Source organism: Parasteatoda tepidariorum, unplaced genomic scaffold (assembly GCF_982258835.1).
Source record: "Parasteatoda tepidariorum strain Cologne lab strain unplaced genomic scaffold, Ptep-v5.0 scaffold_16, whole genome shotgun sequence".
Taxonomy (NCBI): Eukaryota; Metazoa; Arthropoda; class Arachnida; order Araneae; family Theridiidae; genus Parasteatoda; species Parasteatoda tepidariorum.
Window position 1 is genome coordinate 79,645 of NW_028257375.1, and position 23,546 is coordinate 103,190.

Here is a 23,546-nt window from a genome sequence, read left to right on the forward strand (position 1 = left end):
AGTGACTAGTGCTGAGAAGAAAGATATAAATTATTCTATTTTCGCTTTTAAGAGGTATTTTGGAATTCATATTTGCCCTGAAAAAAATTTACTTATCTTAACCCCTTGTCCGAATCCAATTCGAGCAGTTACTACACGTAGTTTGTGATGCCAGACTTCGGGCAGGAAAAAAATTAACGTTTCGATTTTGCGAAGCCCGAGCTGAGTTCGTTTCTACTTTAGGATAACATAATTCACTATTTTCCCATTAGTGGTCGCAATTTTTTACCGATTACGACTTCAGTCGAGAGAGGGAAATGTGGGTGGAGGTTTTGGGATATACCATACTGTAAAATATTTTTAAAATTAAGGTATTGAAAATCATATTGTTGTGTTTTTATATTATACTAACTGACCCGGCAAACGTTGTTTTGCCATAGGAATTATTTCAAGAGTATGAAAATATATCTTATTTATTGTAAGTGTGTGCGTATGTGGTATATGAGTGGAAGAGGCATGAGGGACCGCTGTGAACGATGACGGAATGTGAAAATAACAAAACACCAAATAATATTTTTTTAAATTTATGTTAACTTTTTCTTACAAATAATATATGCAACGAATTCCGAAAATATTAGTCAACAATATTAATCTCTTAGTGCAATGGAGTACAGCATTTTTTGTCATTCCATCTTTAGCTAACACAAATAAACTGAATGGTTTGCCCACTCGAGAGCATGCCACGTATGAAAAACATGGTGTGCTCAAATCTAAGACACAAACAGACGTTGCTTGGCCTTGTCATTGCAAATGCCAATCTAATGGGGAACTGAATGCGTTTAAATTGAACTGGCACATCTGTGGGTACAATAGGGATTCTTGGAAGTAATATACTTTCACCCCGGAATTTGTCATTTAAAATAATGACTTCGATAACGTTGTTCATTAATTTTTTAACGACTAATCGCATGTCGTTGCTAAGCCGTGGTGGGTTCAAATTACGAAGCAAAATAACCCAACTTTGAGTACTATATTATGCGGTGGTATTCCTGGTAAATCCAATGAGTTTAAAAACTCTTTTGGAAAATTTGCAGCTCCAATGGGATTGCAAACTGCATCAACAGATTTATCTGCCACCAAGTTACCTGGCAATAACTGTTGTATCTTCAGACTCAATTCGTTGACGTCCACATTTTTTGCTGCTAAAATCGCCCTTTCTGCCAGCCACTCAAGATAAATGTATTGTGTGTGTACATCGGGAAATATTAGGTTAATTAGAGCATCTTGTGAATCAATGATTGTGCAGAAATCGTCCGGTAATTTTATGCATCCAGTCTCATCCTTAGTAACTTTTCCATCACCGATATCTAACAATTGTTTTGAGAATGTTTCAGCAGATGGATCTTGAAGAATTTGGACGCGTATATTTACTTTTAGTTGAACTTTTTCAACATTACGCCACAGTAGAGATGATTTCATGCGAGCATTGATCTGATCATCGCACGTTTAACGCGGAAAGACGGGGGGGGGGGGGTCTGAAATCACCCGAAAGGAATAACAGAGCGCCGCCAAATAATTTGTCATTGGTTTTTTATATCTTTCAATGTCCTGTTCAACACCTCAAGCGAATGTTTGTGTGCCATAGTGCATTCATCCCAGATGATAATTTTTCAGTGTTTCCACACTGTGGCCATAGACGATTGCTTTTTTATGTTGCACACTGCATCTGGGTTGTTTTGAATACTTAGTGGCAACTTAAATACTGAATGAGCTGTTCTGCCTCCATCCAATGAAGTTGCCACAATGCCAGTTGATGCAACGGCCAACGCGATGCCATTACTTGATCGTATTTCAGCGAGAATTAGCGAAATAATAAATGTTTTGCCAGTTCCACCTGGTGCATCCAAAAAAAAATTCACCTTGTCCTGCCGAAACTGCGAGCATAATGCGGTCATAAATGTTCCTTTGTTCCTCATTCATTAGTGGAACATTGCGAGTAACAATCGCTGCTATTTCTATCGTATTGTATTGAAGTTCGCGATTCATGTCAGTGTTTAATATATCAGATGCACTTCGATTTGGCGGAGGCACACCGAAATGACTGAGTGGCAAGTTGGCAATAATAATGCAAAGATCCTCAATAGCAATCAGTGCTTCATTGTACATAGCATCGCTGAATGCTATCGTTAGAACGTTGCAACGTGTGCGATGTTGCTACCGTATATCATCTGTCGTCGAATTTTTGTGATTATCCCATAACGTTTCTATACGGGCAGGGAAGCATGTAGTTAATACTATAGCAAATAATAGACGAATTTGCTTTGCAGTACAGTTCAATGCTGCTTCAGCAAGCATACATTCCCACTGGTTGTCGTCTTCCAGCAAGCAGAGTGCAAAGCATGCATCTTTATACGTTGGATGCTGATGTCCATCGACTTTACGTATATCTTAAAATGACAATGAGCCGGTGACATTAACCAACAACAGTCGAAAATAAAAACACTCAGTCTGCCTTGGATTGACTGTAAATACTCTCTCCAAGGAGTTTGATTTAAATAAACAGGGACATGCATCAACCGGTGTGTCTTGCTTGCGGGGTGTCCATTTCTTTTGTTTGAGCCCATGTGAAATAGTGTGGTACTTCTGAGTAGAGTAATGTCCGTGCAAAGGCACCAAAAGCATCCGTACGATTACCCAATTCAAAAAATTTGGCGAGTGTAGTTTTTGGTGGATTTATAGCTCGGTCAATCACTGTCTCGTTTGTGAAATCTACGCTCTGACCGTTTTCAAGATGGACAGCTAAATGAATAACGGTTGGATCTCGTTCATGAATTGGGAAACCAAAGATACGCCAAACAGCTTCATTGGAGCTGATGTACCGGCCTATTTGGTACAGCGTTATTTCGTCGTTGTTATTCACTGGAAGAGCAGTCACATTGGTATTTTCAACTCGAAATACTGCTATATCACTGCCCTTATTCACATACTTACAAATATATTTGATACTCTTCTTTTAAGGGCGAGCATGAGTATTAGAGTTTAATATGACTTGTTGCAACGTGCGTGAATATTGTTTTTGATTTGTTTCTATGTCTAGTTTCGATCCGAATACGATTAAATAAAGATATATTTAAAATATACGTTAAATCTGTCCAAAAAATGAAAAAAAATTAGTCATAAACCTATTCTCAGACCTATTGAATATACATATAAAATTTCATCAAAATCGGTCAAGCCGTTTCGGAGGAGTTTAAACACTAAAACTGTGACAAGAGATTTTTATATATATAGATTTAGATTCAAAATTTTGTTTCATTTGTTTTAATTGATTTGTTTAATTGTTTTAACTGAATAAGACTAGTGCTAACGTCTAATTGGACGTCTACTAGTAACGAAGAATATATATATTTACATATAAGTTATTTTTATTAGTAATTTATTTAAAAATAATTAAATTCTAAGTTGTGAAGTGCACAAATCATGTTATTTTAAAGTAATTTAAAATGGAAAAAAAATCGTGAAATCCGCGAAACAGCTTTTGAGAAATCCAATTTTTAAAAATGTTTAGTTGAATTTTATTTCGCGATAATTTCTCAACCGATTGCATTTAAATTTTGTATTTCACCATTTCAAATTTACTTTAAAATATGTAAAAATTTGCATACCCCTGCATTTCAAATATTTTTAAACTGCTATTAATTAATGTAATAAAAAATAATTAAATTTATTCTTTATGTGTATCTATTTTCGGATAAAGCAGTTTTATATTTATGTGCAATATGTTTAAAATATTTTCGAGATTTAATGAGTTATGCTAAGAAGTGAATTTATATTTATGAGTCTTAAATTTTGATCGCTCCCCCGCGAAATTATTAGGAGCAGAGTACGACTACACCATATTTTGGACGTCAAAAATTCAAATTTGTTTAAAAAAATACCTCTGCTCTACTTAAAAATACTACGTTAGGTATGAAAGTATACGTTTTCGCACCTGATTTTGTAATTTAAAATATCGGGTTCTCTATATAATCAGCTTATTTAAAGGTAGGCTTTCGAACTATTAAGATTGAATCTTTGAAGGCGAATAACCGATCATTAAATCAAGAGTTATTAAAGGAGTTCATTTTTTTGTGCACTGCTCACAGTATAGAGGTGCCTGTGATAACCCAGTCAGAATTATGAACGCCTCTGTAGTACTAAAGAAAAAGGTTTTAATTCATATTAAAAACCTTTCATTAATATGAATCTGATCTATATGAATCCTTTGATTAATATGAATCTGATTAATATATATCCCACGATCAATACGAATCCTTTGATTAATATGAATCCCTTCATTAATATTACAACAAATCTAGATATTTTAGTTTCAATATCTTATGAAATTATTACCGATTCAAAAACAACGGTATTTTTATATTTATCATAAATTATTTATTTTTCGTGTATATCTTTAAGTGGAAATTTAGTATTATATTTGATGGGGACCTATTTTATTGGTGAAAAAGTTTTAAGTACTAAGGCCAGTTCATTCCAAAGTCTAACGCAGTCCTTCTTATTTGCCTTAATTCGCTTTTCAATTTTTTTTTATCACTTTTAATCGTTTTAATTTTGTTTTTACTCTTATCTAAAATTTCGTGTGGTCTACTTTCAGATTTACTTTATTTTAACCCATTTTCGGCCAAAGTTGAGCAGACGCACCATTTCAATAAATATTTTTTTATTAACATTGTGACGTATATTTTTCACTAATTTTATTTTTCTGCAATTGCCAAGGGTTCTTAGGACACACAAAAATTAACAGTAATTCAATTGGAGTAAACACTTTCTGCTGAGAAAATTTTTTATGCTATTGAAGTTTTCGTTTAACTTAAAACGTTAAATGACAAATGAAATTTTTTGAAAATGTATAATTATTCCATTTGAGATTTATCATTATGCTTTTATGATGGATTAAAGTTGCAAATAGAATTTCTATGCTTGGCCTAAAATAAAGGAATAGAATGTGGTGTTTGTGGTAGGATAAGAAGAAATGTTTCATTCAATTACAAGAAATCTTCATTTGTTAAATAATCACACAAGTAAACTCTTAATGCATACTTTTCCATTTATTTCAAAAACAAATTGTCACAATTGGGGAAGCATAATTCTTTTTTGGCAATGTATTTTTTCTATTGCTGCTTAAAAACTCTTCATAAATTTATATTATTTACTGAACGTTGAAATTATAAATGTTTCAGTTTTTTTAAATTTGAAAGTATTGCCCAAACGGGGTGATGTAGTTACTTTACATACATTGTAATGGTATACCGGGCAAATGTATGCCAGGCAATGGCACTTGATCTTTAAAAATAAACATCATTGAAGGATATCTTGAGCAAATGTTTGTCCAAACCATTTAAAGAAATTTATTTTTAATTGTTTTAAGTAGAGGGGCGCAACATACGACCTGTACAGTCGTAGGTATTGCCTGTGGCAGCAATCTAAACATAATTTTAAAAAATAAATAAAAAAAGTTCGGAAATTTTAAATTGCTCATTCAGGCTGGGATAGCCTGGTTGGTGGGGCACTGGGCCCATGTCAAAGAGTTCTTGGGTTCGATCCCAGTCGGCCGAAGACTCCCCATGTAGTAAATGGTTATTGATGCACGTTAAATCTGTCGAATCACAAAATCCTTCATGTTCCCTTTACAAATCATACTTCATCCTTTACAAATCTGGGGGTATTGATCCAAGAGTTTCCTTGTCTTCTGGATTGGTTCGAAATTACGAGGCTATGGAGTTGAAGATTAGTAGTCGTAAACCCCAAAAACTGGGTCGGATGTTCTACGACGGATTAAAAATAAAATGAAATTGCGCAATCAAGTTTTTAATGTATTAAACCTCAACCAATGTAGTTTCTCAATGGTTAATGCAACGGATTCACGCATAGTTTTGTAAATCCCAACATTTTGATTCGACATTATTATTGACGCTCTTCGTGTGTGGTGATTTCGTCGAAATGACTTTTAGATAATTATTGCTACCCATTTTCACGTAGTTTCTGAAATCACAATTTTTTTTTCAGGAAATCGAAATACGAGTATGTTCTAACGTCTTGAAAGTTATGAGACGCTTTATTTGTGCAAACTTCATCGTAAATCTAAATGACTTTTGATCATTCTTTCGGCAGTTATTACTTCGCATTTCATCGTGGTTTTTAAAATCGCGATATTTTTAGAACATTATTATGAATTGCGAGTAATGATTCGCTCATTGAGCTAACCATTTTTTAAAGTGATTTATTTTTGACGATTTTATCGCAAATCAAATAATTTATGAATCGTTATTTCGGCAATTATAACTGCGATACATTTCAACAAGGTTTCGAAAGTTCTAATATTTTTTATGCGAATCCCGTGTATACATTACTTTTTGACGCTAGTTATACCGATTTCATCGTAAATATAAATAGATTTTAATAGTTTTTTCGGTAGTTATAGCTATTAAAATCCCTTTATATTTACGATGGGACCCTGCGCTTTTCCCCACGGTTCAAAAAGTCCTGATATCTTTATTACTATATTTTCACGGCATGCGAGTTTTGAGTCGCGCATTAAATTAATCACGTGTCAGTGTCGATCTCAACGCAAATATAAGTATTTTTTTGAACGTTTATTTTTTGGCAGTCACAATTTAAAAGTCACACATTGTAATTCGTGTTCACGCAATCTAAAAATCGCATTTCGTATTAACATTAACGAGATTTAAAAATCATCTATCGCGATTCGTATTCATGAGATTTAAAATCGCAAATCGTGATTCATATTTTGGCATTTAAAAATCATACGTTATTACTCTTCGCGCAATTTAAAAATCATACACCGCGATTTATATTCACGTGATTTAAAAACCACATATCGCTATTCATATTCACACGTTTCAAAAATTATACATTGTGAGTCTTCTCGCAATTTCAAAATTACATATCTCGATTAGTATTCTCGCAATTTGAAAATCTGGAAAAGAAGATTCCTCATATGGGACAAATCCCCAAACTAATTAAGTTATGTGCCCTAAATTTAATACTAAACCACAACAGCTTCTGTATAAATTAATGTTCCAGGTTAAGGAGCAGTCTTTAAACAAAATCATTAAATTTTCATTTAATAACCCGAAAAAGTTATCACATGATCAAGTAGATCAAACTATCACAATGTTTTAAAATTTTGCAAATTGTGGAATATGCCAATAAGAAAATTTTTTAACCATTTTACATCATTTATAATTATATGCTGAGAAATTATTTGTATATCATTAAATTTTAACTGTAAAAAATGTAATCAATTTAAGTATCATAAAGCAATGTAAATTTTAATTTATTGCTAGTACATGTGGATTAATTGCTAATAGTGTTATGTTTAAAAAGTATGGGTCATAAAGTATTGTAAGTATCTTATAATTTTTTTTATTTATTAAGGAAATAGTTCCTTCAAAATTAATGTTTTCTTTCTTTTCCTTTCTCAGCCCTTTGCCCCTTTCTCAGCCAAAAATAAATCTTTCAAAGTTTAAGTATATTCCTTAATCTTATTTAAGCTGCAAGGGTTTTAATTTTAATCATTTTTAACCCTATGAACTTTCTTTAAATCAAAGTATTTAATTTTCATTAATGTTAATAACTGGAATATTTATTTTCTTTAATTCAATTCACTGAACAAATTTTTTATGTTAAAATTTATTATTAAATGGACTTTAGTATTATATAATGTGATTAAAACAAAGATGAATTTTCCCATTGTTTTTAATTATTTTAATTAATCTGAATTTTTTTCCTGATAAATTGATTCTGATTGTATTTTATTTTCTAAGTTATCAGTTTTGAAGTTTTTTATTTTAAACGTTTAAAAATATTTAATTTTATGCCAACGTATTACAAGGTTAACTCATAAGATTAATTTAGTGCCTTGAACAATGTTTATATAGTAATCACTACTTACAATTACTAAACATGTTTATATAAGTACTTTGGCTTGCGGCCCTTCACTCAAAAAGGTTGTGCACCCCTACTAATATAATTTGAAGATGCTCATTTGTTATAAAATAAATTGAGTGAGGATGTATTTTCGGCTAATTACTTATCAAACTTTTTTCATGCATTAGTTTAAAGTAATCTAAACGTTCCATCTTTGAATTATAACTAAGATTTTCAAGATTAAAAATTTCGCTCGCTTCAAACGACATATTACAGTAGGGAACCGATTATCCGGAACGATCGGGACCATCGCTATTCCGGATAACTGATTTTTCCGGTTTTCTGAATCGCTACAAAAAGCCGTTTTTTCTATTGTTAAACTCAACTAAAAAAAATATATTACGAAATAATCTTAAAAAGAAGAAAAAACGATGAAGTAATACAGTAATGATTATTTCTAAAAAGATGGTATGGTAAACATCTTTCAAAAAACAAAGAAAAATCCTAAAATCTTATGAGGAAAAAAAATTTTTTTTTTAAATTGCGGGAAAATTTACCGAATTTCGTTCCGGTTTTTTGGTTTTCCGGTTTTCCGGTTTTCTGATTTCCGGATAACGGGTTCTGTACTGTAATAGGAAATAACAGTCGACATGTTTCAAGTGCTCAAAACAGGTGCCCGTATTCAAGACAAGCCAAACGTGAATGAAAAGAAACATAAGTTTAAAATAAAACAAAAAGTTGTTCACGAAAAAGGGAAAAAATAAAGGTGAGAAGCAAAACTGGAAAAAACCACAGTACCCGAAAGAGATAAAAGATCCACAGAACAAGAAAAACCACAGTGACCATGAGAGACAAATCAAGGTAAAATGCATTTCCACTCGTTATGGAGAAGTGGTGAGGATCTAATATCGTTGAGAGGGGAATAAGCATTTATTTGAATAAAATAAGATTCCAAGGCATCAAGATGAGCTTATGCGGCAGTGATGGAAATAATTTCGACATCGTTAAAAATTGAATTTGCGCCCATAATTCCAACAATTTGCAGCAATAAATGATGTTTTGATAGCAGACAATCATGTTTCTTTAAGTCTAAATTTTAAAGCGCGTCTAGTTTATCCGGTATAGCCAATGTCTCACTGACAATGAATGTAGTAAATGCCACAACGATCATTAAAGCTAATAGGCTTGGTTTTTTTTGCAGCAATAAATGATATAATTACAATGATAATAACAAATAATAATATAATAACAAAATGATATGATAGCAATAATGATATAATAACAAAATTTGGTTTTGTTAAAAGGCCTAAAAAGGACTTTAAAACCAAAACAGAAGAGTATATTAGCAATTTTATAACGAGCGGGAGAATAAGAAATGATCCACGCGTAAGGATTTGAGGAAGAGGGACGTTTGAGTCTAGTTAGTTTAGTCAAGATGAATCAACTATCGAAGCGATTGAATGCACTGTCAACATCAAACGAGCCGAAGATGCAAGTTCGGAGTAAATTTAGAAGGTTGTAAATGTGTGCAAAACGGAAGTATGGAATGTAGAAATGTTATGACAATTAGGGTGAATAAAATTAATATGAGGTGGTAAAAAGACGGCTATACGCTTATGATAAACAGGGGTGTAAAAATGATCAGGGTATCTTTTTCTTTTTCTCTCTTTTGACTTCTGTGTTTTTTTTTTTTTACTTATGTATCTTCCTGTTATTCATTCCATTTTTCATAAGCAGCTCTTCGTTTTATAATTCAAATCCCTTTCGTTTCCTCCGATTCACATCTGGCAAGTTTTGAAAATGGGCGCCTGTTTTTGAGCGTTTGAAACATGTATACTGTTATTCCTTGTTTGAATATTTTTTGAAGCGAACAAAGTTTTTAATCGGGTTATATTTTGCCGCTTTAGTTTCCTGAAATTATTTATTTAATGTAACAAAAATGTTTATATTTTCAATAGGCAATGATAAAAATTTACGTTTAATTTTTAAAATGAAAAATAAGTACAAAATTCTGGGACTAAAAATAAAACCATGCGTGTATAATTCAACTCTAATTTATTAAATCAATCAATTTGTTGCCCAATGCAAAAATTACATGCAAAGCATAAATATAAATATTGAATTGATGCAAATATTTGCTTACCACCAAATGATACAATTCATTTTAAATGTTTAGTATCGAACAAGATGTCACAATTTATTTTTAAAAAAAGATAAATTAATCTATGTAAAATGCGAATAAAAACTATTGCAAGTAAATATTAAAACGCATGATTAAAATTTTTTTATTATATTATGTATTTAATATTCATATTATTAATATATTTTAATTGATAGAACTGGTTTGTTTACGCTAAATAACTACGAATAATGAAAATTTTTGCAATCTTTTAAGAAGGCGCTAGAGCAAGACTGTTTCATTTTTTTATATGAATGCTGATAATGAAACAATTGTGTTTTTATAATTTTTCTTTTCGGGGGGGGGGAAGGAAAGTTTCATAAGATTGTAATGCTGGGAGCTAACTGTTTTATGAACTAAAACTTATTAAACTTTCTAATTAGATATTATATCTGGATAATAGTTCGTTCACCAGGAGTTGGCAGTTGACTCCGCCTTCATCACGTGGTATCCGACGATACTATTTCTCTAACTTTGGGAGAAGAAAGTGAGCAATCCTGACCAAGCTTGCTATTTGGCAATCGTGTGACAAAATATTTATTTAGCAATCTTTAATTGCATTTTTTTAACATTAAATCTATACATCTATACATAATAATAAAAGCGGCTGTGTGTGTGTGTGTGTGTGTGTCTGTAATCACAATATATCGCCCCAGAAGCCTCGCCCAGGCACGAAACTCGGCACATAATTGTGTTTTGACATAATGAAGAAGTATTTTTTTTCTTTTTTAAAAATTTGGATTAGTTATTTAGTTATCAGTCATTTTGTAGGTCTATGCTTTTCGTCTGCTTTTTCGTCTTCAAAGAGCCATATTCAAAAAACTATTAAAAAATGCATATACTTTTCCCCACTCTTATAAATGTATGCTAATGCGAACCTTACAATTGAAATATTAATTTTCGACAACTTAAACCAATGATATACGAAGGAATTAATAATTTAATTGCAAAGTTCGCATTAGTTTACATTTATTAAAGTGGAGAAAAGTTTAACTTTTGTATTAAAAATGTGGCAACATATTCGATACGTAAATAGAACGCTTCGCTTTGATATATTTGTCGCTGTTCATAATTGTTATAATAAGTTTTTCTTCTTCTTTCCACGCTCTATTTTTTTTTTCTTAAGCAAAGACGATAATTTTTGTAGCGATATTGTAGTACTTTGTACAACTAAAAATTCTTTTCACAACACTTTAAAAATATTTACTTTATTTTCTTTATATATACAGAGAACAGTCGGCAAAGAATTCGATTAGGTTGAAAAACATTTTGCTAAAAAGGAACGAATTCCAAAAGAAAAAATAAGCAACTTAAAGAATAAAAATGCTGATGCCAGCCGATTTTTTGAAAGTTAACTTAGAAATAACAAACCAAACGATGTTAAATAACAAACCAAACGATGTTAACAAAATGACGTAGAAAGCGCAACTAGATCAAAATTATACAAGCACAACTAGATCAAATTATAATACCTGAGTGCTTGACGTAACAGATATAGAAATAGAATTTGATACCATAAAAAATTATATAGAAATAGAAATTGATACCATAAAAAATTTATTCGTTTTCGTGTTCTTTTCATGTATTTAGCATTTTAGTTTTTTTTTCTTAAGCGTTGTAGCTATATAATTTCAAACATCCTCAAGAGCTATAATACATTTGCAGCAGAACTGGATATGAAGACAAAATTGCTGGACAGGAACACTTTAATTGTCCACTAATCTTCAGATTTCCTGCTATGTTTTAAAAAACTTTATTTGTGAAAACCTTCAGCGTGGCGGACAGCTGGCCGCCTTAGGCGACTAGTATTTCATAAATGTCATGATATTTTTCTCTTTTGAGTCTATAGTTTGTCCTTTTTGAGGCATTTTGCTGTAATATATTTCATTAGAGTAACGAACGGTAGAATTGCAGATGATGAAGCGAAGTAAGTGACTGAAAAAGAATTCACTGTTTACGTTTAGCGTGCATTAAGGGTTGTCTCAATTCCAAGCGCGGAGACTTTTCTCATCTTACTCCCGCACCAAAATGAACTCTGCGTTAAAGGAGGTGGGGCCAAGTGCCATCTACTGGTGAACGAACTATAGCTGCGCCCTCTTTTTGTGGGCCCTGGTAAAATTATCAAACTTAGACCGGACCGAAGAAGGTTGATGAACACTGTTGCATACTAGTAAATTGGTATTGAATAATCGTAGTGCTACATTACTCTTACACCAGAATGTTATTTTGGATCGAATTCTATCAATGGATATCACTGAATGATTCATTGCTGCTTTTATGAGAGGCCGGGAGCGCTGTATTAAGATAACCATATTTTGAGCGCTGCTTATGAGAGATGTTTTAACATCATGGTAGTGTGCTTGATCGCTCCTCGGTTGCTTATACCAGTGTGTGCAGCGACACGTTGTGTGTGATCGAGACTGGGTAGCAACAGCGCGAGGAAGATAATGTCGCAATCACAAAAAGAATCACAAATCACAATCGTGAAAATCGATTATTGCATGAAATATTATTCAGGATGGTGCTTTTGTTTCGCACCGTACTTTCAGCGTTTACGTTTGTGACGGTTTTCGTCCTATAATAATAATGCAGAAAGAAGTTTGAGAATTTGTTTATTTCTTTGACTAAATTATTCGACAAACTATAAGATTCTGCCGCATCTTTTCTTTCTTTTCGGCCTCAATTCGACCCCTGACTCAATTTTCTTTTTTATGCGTCGTTCGCTAACTTCAGAAACCTTCAATCTTCGTGATATTTTGTGATTTGAAAATATTTTAGCATTCACGAGGGCCTTTACTTTAACTTTTTTACATGGTGAAAGATCGCCTTTTTTTTTCAAGAGTGACTTTATTTTATTTTATATCCGTCGTTGAACAGCCGACCTAATTTTGGGTTTACCACTACTAACGTTTAACTCCGTAACCTTGTAATTGTGAACCCAATCCAGAAGACAAGGAAACTCCTGAATCAGAACCCCCAGAGGTATTGATTTGTTATGGGAACATGGAGGACTTTGCGACTCCATAGAGATAACGTGCATCAGTCACCATTTACAGCACGAGGAATCTTCGGCCTGCGGGGATCGAACCCACAAACTCTTGGACGTGGGCCCAGTGCCCTACCAACAGACTATCTCGACCTTTTTTTTTTCTTTATATGTGATTTTATTTTATATCCGTCGTTGAACAGCCAACCCAGAAGACAAGGAAACTCCTGTATCAGAACCCCCAGAGGTATTGATTTGTTAAGGGAACATGGAGGACTTTGCGACTCGACAGATTTAAAGTGCATCAGTCACCATTTACTACACAAGGGAGTGTCTTCGGCCAGCAGGGATCGAACCCACGAACTCTTGTACGTGGGCTCAGTGCCCTACTATCCCGGGCTATCCCGGCCCTCTTTTCACGAGATTGAAGTTTTTCAATTGATTATTTAAACACTGCACACGAAATAAGCAAATAACTGCGTATTACAAAACTGTAAAACATATAAGTTCAGCACATAAAGTCACAGAAACACGTCCGCAACTGACGCACGCGACAACGCGACTGAAACCGGTTTGCACTTGTTTACGGTCGTGTTTCAATCGGTTAACATTGTAATGCAATAAATTGAAAATAAATATAAATAGGAAGTATATAAAGATTTCCTGAATAAAATCTCATCACATGTAAATTTAAATATATAATTATTGCATACAAACTGGTGCAAAACATGTCACTATTAAAACACTGCAGTGCTTCTAATAATTTGGTCAGGGACTTTAAGAAAGGAATTAACATTATTAACAAGCATTATTACAGGCTTAAACTGGAGAGAGCACCGAGCACCGCAAAGGAATAACTTAATAAATTAAAAAACAATTTTTTTTGTTTTGTTTAAAAGCTTAAAAGTAGATAAGAATGTAACTTGTAAATTATAAATTTTCATTATTCATTTCATATTTTAGAGCTCTCATTTCAGTGTGAAAACTAATTTGCTGTTTTATTAGCAATCAATATATTTCATTTATGACAATTTCCTTTCATATACATTTATTTAAAACTAGCCAGTTATGGCGGCCAGCAGTCCGCCACGCTATGTTTCTTGGGCCCTAGCACTGCTAATAGAGACACGATCCTCTTCCAATCTTCTTTGACCTTCCTCAGGTGTTTCTCGGGCCCTAGCACTGCTAGTTGAGACACGATCCTCTTCTAATCTTCTTTGACGTTTCTCTGATACTTCTTGGGCTCTAGAATTGCTTGTCGAAATTCGGTCATGTTCCATCCTTCTTTGACGTTCCACAGACGTTTCTTGGGCCCTTCTTCTTCTTTGAGAATCTCTTAATATCTTTTTCTTTGACAAAATACAAAGTTTTTTGGAAGGCTGTTTTACCATGTCAGTAATCGGGTTTTTAAGAAGTCAACGAATACTTTAGAACAACAATTACTACGAAAGCAAATCATAAAACTTCAATATATAAATCTAAGTGCTTACCTGCAAACTGAAACTTTCTAAAGTAACTAATTACATTTAATAAAAACTGTTAAAATAAAGAATAGAAAAACCAAAGAGATCCAAGGTAAGTGTGATCGTTCCTTCAAAAGCAATTAAATTCCTCTTTTATATACAAGTATTATATAGCTACAACGCTTAAGAAAAAAAACTAAAATACTAAATACATGAAAAGAACACGAAAACGAATTAATTTTTTATGGTATCAATTTCTATTTCTATATAATTTTTTATGGTATCAATTTCTATTTCTATATCGCTACAAAAATTATCGTCTTCGCTTAAGAAAAAAAAAATAGAGTGTGGAAAGAAGAAAAAAAACTTATTATAACAATTATGAACAGCAACAAATATTTAGTATTGAGTATAGTAAAGTGCGGCGTGCTCTCTGCTTTCGCTTATAGCCCTGCGTTTCAATAGGTGAGGCTTAATTTAGCCTATCAAGATTTATTTGAGCTCTGAGGCTCTTCTTCAAATGCCAACAAGTTTTGGTTTAAATTTACTTTTGTAATCGAGTGACAATGACAAAATTTATTTCAGCAACAAATATATCAAAGCGAAGCGTTCTATTTACGTGTCGAATATGTTGCCACATTTTTAATACAAAAGTTAAACTTTTCTCCACTTTGATAAATGTAAACTAATGCGAACCTTACAATTAAATTATTAATTCCTTCGTATATTATTGGTTTAAGTTGTCGAAAATTAATATTTCAATTGTAAGGTTCGCATTAGCATACATTTATAAGAGTGGAGAAAAGTATATGCATTTTTTAATAGTTTTTTGAATATGGCTCTTTGAAGACGAAAAAGCATAGATTTTCTTACAAAATGACTGATAACTAAAAAACTAATCCAAATTTTTGAAAAAGAAAAAAAATACTTCATTATGTCAAAACACAATTATGTGCCGAGTTTCGTGCCTGGGCGAGGCTTCTGGGGCGATATATTGTGATTACAGACACACACACAGCCGCGTTTATTATTATGTATAGATAATGAATTTATTTTGAAATTAATTAAATGCGTAGTTAGAGTGTAACTCCTTGTATAAATAAAGAATAAAGACTTTTTCTACCTAGAATAATTTATATTTAAGAATGTTTTCACAACTAAATTAATTTACTTTTCATTCGACAAGTTGGTTCTCTGTCTTTGTCATTCTTTAACAGGGTGCGCAGCTTTTTTGAAAAGTGCTTAAAGAGGCTTATTTTAAATTTGGGTTTTTTAAAAATGTGGCCCTAAATGTGCTTTTTAATTCTTGGTTTGTAAAAAGGTGCTTAATTTTCTATCTTTTAAAAAAAAAAATTTTCTCGATTGTCGTTCTAAATTACAAAAAAATGCATGATATTCACAATTTTCTCTGCAATATTTATCAGAAACTAGGTATTTTATTATGATTATGTAAAGTCTTTGAAAATGTTTTTAAATTTTATTGATTTTATGTTTATAAATTAAGAATTTAAAACGATAGAAAAAGAGTAATTTTTATTCCTGCACAGATCCTAACTATGATTTTTTTTTTTTTTGGAAAGTGATTAAAAATATTTTTCGTGTGCTTAAAAGGTGCTTGTTTTTTGGTGGAAATTCTGGCTACGCACGCAGTTTAATGTTTTGAGAAAAAAATAACTGGCTAAGTAAGCTAATTTATTCAGTAATTATAGTTTGAAATGAATAAATAATAAACTTTTTTAATTATTAGTACTATTAAGAATTTTAGTTAAATAATATTAAAAATTATTTATGCATTTTGTCAGATTTTTGATTGTTAAATACGAAAACAGTTTTAAAAGGTAAAAAATAATAATTGGAATAAAAAATTCTTACGTTTAATTTATACCTTGTTAAACAAAATCTGATATTTATTAACCATGATAAAATGCCTCAATGTTTCGCCCGGAGTCGCTTAAGACCTTAAGTATGTCTCTTAGTGTCGTAATATGTTTAAAATATTTAAGTTTTTATTACCATGTGAAAATGATCAAAAGATTCTTTCTTAGATTCCTTTCGTGTTTTTAGCACGTCAGAATATGATCAGCACTCAATTTCATCATTACATCACATCGAAATTTCTGAATTAAATGAACTTACCCATTTCTGAAAAAAATTAGTTGCTTAAGTAAATTTGAAATTGTAATGAATTCTGCGATGAAGTTGGTACAATGAAAAAAAGAAGCGATTACTTAAATGCGGTATTTTGAGTATAAAAGACCGAAAGAAAAAATTTTTCAATAAAAGGGTTGTAAAAGCAAAATAAAAACGATATGGTTTTTCGATTAAAATTTCACGCAGTGAGAGTGTAATTTGATAAATATAGAGTGTGTGTTTTATAATATCTTATATAATGTCTTAATCAAAGAATCGGAATTTGAAAAACACATAGGGGGTTACGTCTGGTCTAAATTTTTCTCAACCCTGGAGGGAGTCATTACATGTCCTGCATTTTTGATTGTACTATTTATACTGCTGTTTGTTTGTTTGTTTCTTTTTTTTTGAACTATGGTTTTGCTAAAGCAAATGTTTCTCTTATAGGAAAGAGTTATAATGCCAATTGAGCTAGTACAACAAAATACAGGTAACATTATAATTCTCTTGTCTTTTCAATATTGAAATCTTCACATGTTTTGTCCAAAAATTTAAATTTTTTAATACCTGTTGCTACCTGTTTCGTTTGCTGGATTTTTCTTTCTTTCAAAAATGCAACACAAATGGAAAACTTAAATATGAATATGAATCTTGTATAAACATGAATTTATGGTAATCTATTAATATATATATATATATATATATATATATATATATATATATATATATATATATATATATATATATATATATATATATATATATATATATATATATATATATATAATATTAATGGATTACCATAAATAATTTTTGATCTAACGATTAGATCTTCACGTTCTAGGGCTCAATCTGAATGGTTCGAAGGGGTTATATCATATGTGTTTATTAATTTGTGCAAATGATATTTTAAGTTACGAAATCAGTCACAAAAGCGTACTCTTTCTCTGAATAAACATATCATTTTCTTGGCGGATTCGAATAGGAGGTAGCCGCAATCTGAGAAATAAGGTTTTAGTGGTTAGAACAGGAGAGTGGTGAATATGGACCCCTTAATAATAATTTTACTTTTTGCGTATTTCATTATAGCTTGAACTTTTAAAGCGATTTGAAATATTTTTCACACAAAGCTTCACATGTTCAAGTTTTGTTTCATATTGAATCCCACTGATTAATATAAATCTGATCAAAATGAATCCCTTGATTAATATGAATCGGATTAATATGAATCCCTTGATTGAAATGACAGCTAATCGGAATATTTTGGTTTTAATAGTTTATGAAATTATTACTGATTCGAAAAAAATGGTATTTTTTATTTTTATCATTAAATATTTACTTCTCGGGTATATCTTAGAGTAGATATTTAATATTTTTGATAGGTACCTATGTTGTAATCACATAATTTTTTCATGTGTCGAGTAACTCGTTTGGGGGGGGGGAGAGGAAGTAAGAGCTTAATGATATTAATTATTTATTTACAACAATATTTACAGATATCATAATCGCACAGGCTCACTTGCGCGCACCTCTACGCTTTCTTACATTTGCAAAACAGACACAACAGTTGCGGCGCTGCGCCACCTGCCGGACGTTAAGGGGAAGATTTTAATATTCGGGCATCCTGATGATACAATTGCCCTCAATTGACACTTACTTAACAAAAGATACATACATCGATTATTACATAATAGATATAGACAATTAACATTTTTTTTTCATACTTAATACACATTTATTTTTTTTATTTTTTGAAATATGAATGAATAAAAATTTTAAAGTTCTATTACAGTTCTTTTTTTGTCTTGCTTAATAGTTCTGTTTTTTTTTTAATTGTTCCAAAAAGAAAAGTCTTTCAACTGTTCAATACTAAAGTTCTTTTCTTAGAAGTAAAAAAAAAAACAAAAGTTCATATTACCTGTTTCCAATTTATAAGTTACCTGAGACCTCATCATCATCATCGTGTAACGGTGGTCGCCATGGCTTTAGTTGACTCACGTGGGACGTTGTACCTATTTCCCACTTTTTCTTCCAATTGGGTCACTCTGTACGTATCGTTGGGGAGGACTTCAGTCACAAGTAGAGGACCTCTGTACTTTGGCTGAGTCTTTGTTGGTTCTCCTGTTGCTTTTGCTGGACGTCGGACAACTACTATTTCTCCCGGTTCAAAAGTCATGGTTCGACACTTTTTCTTATCGTAGTATTCCTTCATTTTACGTTGTTTCTTTTCAATCACACTGGTTGCTTCTTTTTGAAGTTCCTTGGGATCAGTCCACTATTCTGCACTCTCGTCGGCAAGTTTTCGAAGGATACCATCAGTGAATCTTGGAGAATATCCATGCAAGATTTCAAAAGCCGTTTTATCAGTAGTTTTATTGACGGTGTTGTTTAAATTTCTTTCAGTTTCTTTGATTCGTAAATCCCAATCTTTATGACGTGGATCACTCATCGATGTTGTATTTGTGGATAGAATTGTTCTATTAGCCCGTTCTACCATTCCATTACCCTTGGGATGTTGGGTAGAATTCAATGTGTGATTTATTCCATTGTCGTGACAGTATTGTTGAAACTGATGTGACGTATAGCATGAACCTCTGTCACTAATAATCCGATCAGGCAGTCCAAAATCCTGAACGAAATTCTCCAGAGCTTTTAAAACGTGTTGAGAAGATGTGTTTTTAACTGGAGAGAGTCTGGTAAATCTTGTAAAATTATCTATGATAACGAGCAAATCCTGATTTCCTCTAGAACTCTTCACAAATGGGCCTAAATGGTCCATGTGTATTATTGAGAATGGTCTTTTTCCTGGCTTAATTGGATGTAAATGTCCCTGTTGCTTTCCCCCGGGAATTTTATTCACTAGACATTCAAAACACATGGATATGTGTTTTCTTAAATAACGCTTCATGTAGGGAAACCAATAAAGCTCTTTTATTTTGTTGACAGTCCTGTCAAGAGAAAAATGTGCCATCAAATCATGAAATTTAACAGCGGTACTTTTTCTCATACTTTTTGGGATCACGTTGAGTAGTTTTTCCTTTCCTTTTTCTAGTATTCTTCGGTATAATCGATTTCTCTTGAAAATATAATTACTTATTTTCTGTCTTTCTTCTACAGATCTTTCTCCTTCATCTTTCTTAAAAATGTCTATTAATGTCTTTAACTCCTTGTCAGTATGCTGGATAATTAAAATTTGCTCATCTTCGCTCAGTGTTAGACATACATTTCTCGTAGAGGCTTGTCATGGTGTCTTCTGGGTCTGAGATAGGAGCTCTGCTCAAAGCATCTACGTGGGTCATTTTAATGCCTGGTTTGTGGCGAACTTCAAAATTGTACTCTTGTACTAGAATACTCCATCGTGCGATTTGGGGATTACTTGGCATTCATGTCGATTAATGCTTGACAATCTGTCACAACTGTAAAATTGATACCTAACAAAAACTGTCTGAGTCTTTCTAGTGTCCAAACTATGGCCATCAACTCCAATTTACTTGAATGGTAATTCCTTTCCGGTTCAGTAGTCTTCTTGCTGACACAGTAAACTAGGTGCCACTTATCATCGCTTCCCAACTGAAGTGACATTCCTGCGATGCCGTCTGCGCTTGCATCAGTATGAACTTCGGTTTTAGCTTCGGCATTGTAAAGTGCCAAAATTGGTTGTCGTGAGAGTTCATTTTTCAATTTTTCGAAAGATTTCTTTTTCTTTTCGTTCCACTTAAATTCTTCATTCTTTTTAGTTAATTCGGTTAAGGGCTTAGCTTTTATGGCGTAATTCTGATTAAACCTTCTAAAAAAAACTTGTTAAACCAAGAAAACGTCTAACCTCATGCACATTTTTAGGTTCGGGAAACTTGGAAATTACCTCAACCATTCTGGAGCCCGGTGTTATCCCATCTTTATTAACAATAAATCCCAGAAATTCAACTTCATTTTTTGCAAACACACACTTTAATGTCAAATTTGCTTCCCGTAATGCCTCAAATACCTTAATTAATTTATTTAGCATTTCTTCCCACGTTATAGCATGAACAAGAATGTCGTCAAGATAACATAAAACATCCTTGTTACATAAACATCCTAACACGCGATACATTAAACGTTGGGATTCTGCTGGAGCATTGGTAAGACCAAATATCATTCTTTCAAATTGTCCGGTTTCATCTGGAGTGATAAACGCGGTTTTTAATTTCGCTTCTTCGGTTAATTGAAGCTGTAAATAACCGTGAGCCAAATCTAAAACTGAAAACAGACTACAATCGTGTAGTTGTTCCAATAAGTCATCGATTTTTGGAAGGGGAAATTTATCTTTTATCGTTTGATTATTTAATTTTCTGTAATCAATAACTAACCGATTTTCACCTGTCTTTTTACGCACTAAAAGTACAGGACTCGAATATGGTGAACGCGTTTCTGTTACAATACCGTTTTCTTTCCATTCGTTTACGATTTCTTTAATTGCTTTTCTTTCGATTGCATTCGTTTTATATGGTTTCATGCATACGGGCTTTAATCCCTCAATTTCCTTAATATCCATTTTTATTAAATTTGTACAACCTAACTCCGAAATGTTTAATGCGAAACAGTCTCTAAATTTATTCAAAAGCTTAACGATATCCTGTCGTTGCTGTTCCGTTAATTTTTCATTAAATTTTATTTCATCTAAAGTTATGGGTTTTTGTTCTACATCTACTGGATTAACACTAAAATATTCTAATGATGGATTATCCTCAAGTAAATTACAATTACTTACATTTAGCACTTCTTTCACTAAATCCGCCTTACCAATGATTTGATTTTTCTTTAATGTTATTTCTTTATTTCCGATATTAATGATTGGTACAATCGTCTAACCCTCCCTTACTTCTAGTAAAGAATCGAAATTACTTTCATTTCCTTGAATCAAAATTAACCCATTATTTACTACTTCAGTTTTTGCGCTGTTGTTTATTATTTTCGTAGTTTCTTGCGTTTTCAACTTAACACAAGGCATACTTTGATACAATTTAATTTAATGAATGGGTAATCTTTTTCATAACCGATATGCAAGGTATCGCCGACTCTAGCATATGCGAAATCTAAAAATGTCCTCCCGATAATTAGATCAACGTGTTGCGCTACGTCCGGGACGATCAAAACAGAAATATCTTTTTCCCAATACATCCTCAATTTTAATATCTAACATCACTGCTCCCATGCTCTGCGAAGCAGAGTTTGTTTTGTTTCCGAAGCCATAAAGATCCTTTTTACACGGCGTTATTCGCTCCCACACCCGCACTTGCTTAGCCGCAGATTCTTTCAATAAACAAGAAGAGGCGCCGGTGGGTGTGCGTATTGACAAAACATACCGTAGATTGTAAACGTGGCGATTGCAGGTGGAGTTGGCGATGGATTACGCGTAAATGTGGTGGGAGAACGAAATTACATTAACCTAAGCAGTGTAATTCGATATTTTCTTCTTCTCCTCGACTAGCCATTATGAATAAAAATAACTCATTAATTCCTTTTAGCAGAGAAAATAAAAAAGAAAATAACACCTTTTTATTGTCAGGTTCACTTTACAAATACACTGTATTCATATTTTATTAAGCGCTATAATTTATATTTTATAAAACGATCTAGTTTTTTGATAAAACAGATTCAATTTTTTAATTTTTTTTACAAGAATTGTGTTTGCGAAGAAATAAAAATAATTTATTAATGAACCAATCACAAAAAATAACGTAACATTTTAATACTATGTTTTATTGAAACGCTATTTTGAAGAATTAATTCTATTTAACTTTTATTGTAAGAAAACATAACCTGTTTTATTTTAGTGATATTTTCTATGAAATCAATATTCTCTATAAAAGAATAATGTAAGCTTTTTTATAAAGATTATTTTTTTAGAAATAAACAAAGACATATTATTTACTAGAAAAAAAATAGAGTATTCAAAAATGTTATCACGCTTTAAAGTAATAGTTTCTTGTAAACGAAATAATCAATATTTTTAAAATAAAGTTTGAAAGCGTTTGTTTCATTACTAGAAGCATTCATTATAAAAAAAATATATATTAAATTACTTTTTTGCATAATTTTATGAAATAACTTTTTTTTGGAATGAGATGAGATTTTAAACTTGGTGAAAAATTGATTCAATTCCTTAATATATATAAAAGTCGGTAAATACTTCATTCATTATGGAGGTCATAGATAACTTGATACCTTTTCAATATAAGAATAATAAATGCAATTAATAGAAAATGCACAATTTTAAAAATATATTTTATTTACACGCATTGCGTACAGGTCATAATGCAACTATCATACGTAACATAAATTTATAGATTCCTAAATACTGTTATATGAGTTTGGTAATTAAAAATATAATTAAAAAATAACATAATTAAAAAATAACATAATTAAAAAAAATTTCAACCTTCAATTAAATACTTCCTGTTGTCATATATTAATAATAATTATAATTTTTAGCAACTTTTTTGGGCACAAATTTTTAATTCTCGAACTTAATACTATCTTTTATATGAAAATATCAGAAAATTTATAAAAGAAAAACCATATTTTAAAATTGAGACATTGGCGACAGCAGAGGTTAGATGTATGTGCTGAGTTTAAATAAATTACATGTTATAAAACTCACATTTAAGATTTAGATCAATTTTTTATCAGGTCATAAGAGTGTTTTTTAATAAATAAATGTAGTGATTGTTTGATTTACAATTGTAAGGTCCTGGGTGTTTAATGTTAAGTTATGCATTTCTTTAGAAATAATATTTGAAATATGCAAAGCAGGGCGGCATTCATTTCAACTTAAAAATCATCAACTTAACTTTCAATAACTATAGATAAATAAAAA

At 31.8% G+C, this 23,546-nt stretch overlaps 1 long non-coding RNA gene across 4 annotated transcripts in view; it reads left to right on the forward strand.

The window, feature by feature from the left end:
* The window catches only part of LOC147800833 (uncharacterized), a 125,838-nt gene that overhangs the window by 39,198 nt on the left and 63,094 nt on the right, over positions 1 to 23,546 (forward strand). For all 4 annotated transcript variants that reach the window (XR_015431083.1, XR_015431081.1, XR_015431082.1 and 1 more), the window contains exon 4: positions 17,135 to 17,177. This is a non-coding gene — a long non-coding RNA (uncharacterized LOC147800833). The remainder of the gene's footprint in view (positions 1 to 17,134; positions 17,178 to 23,546) is intronic.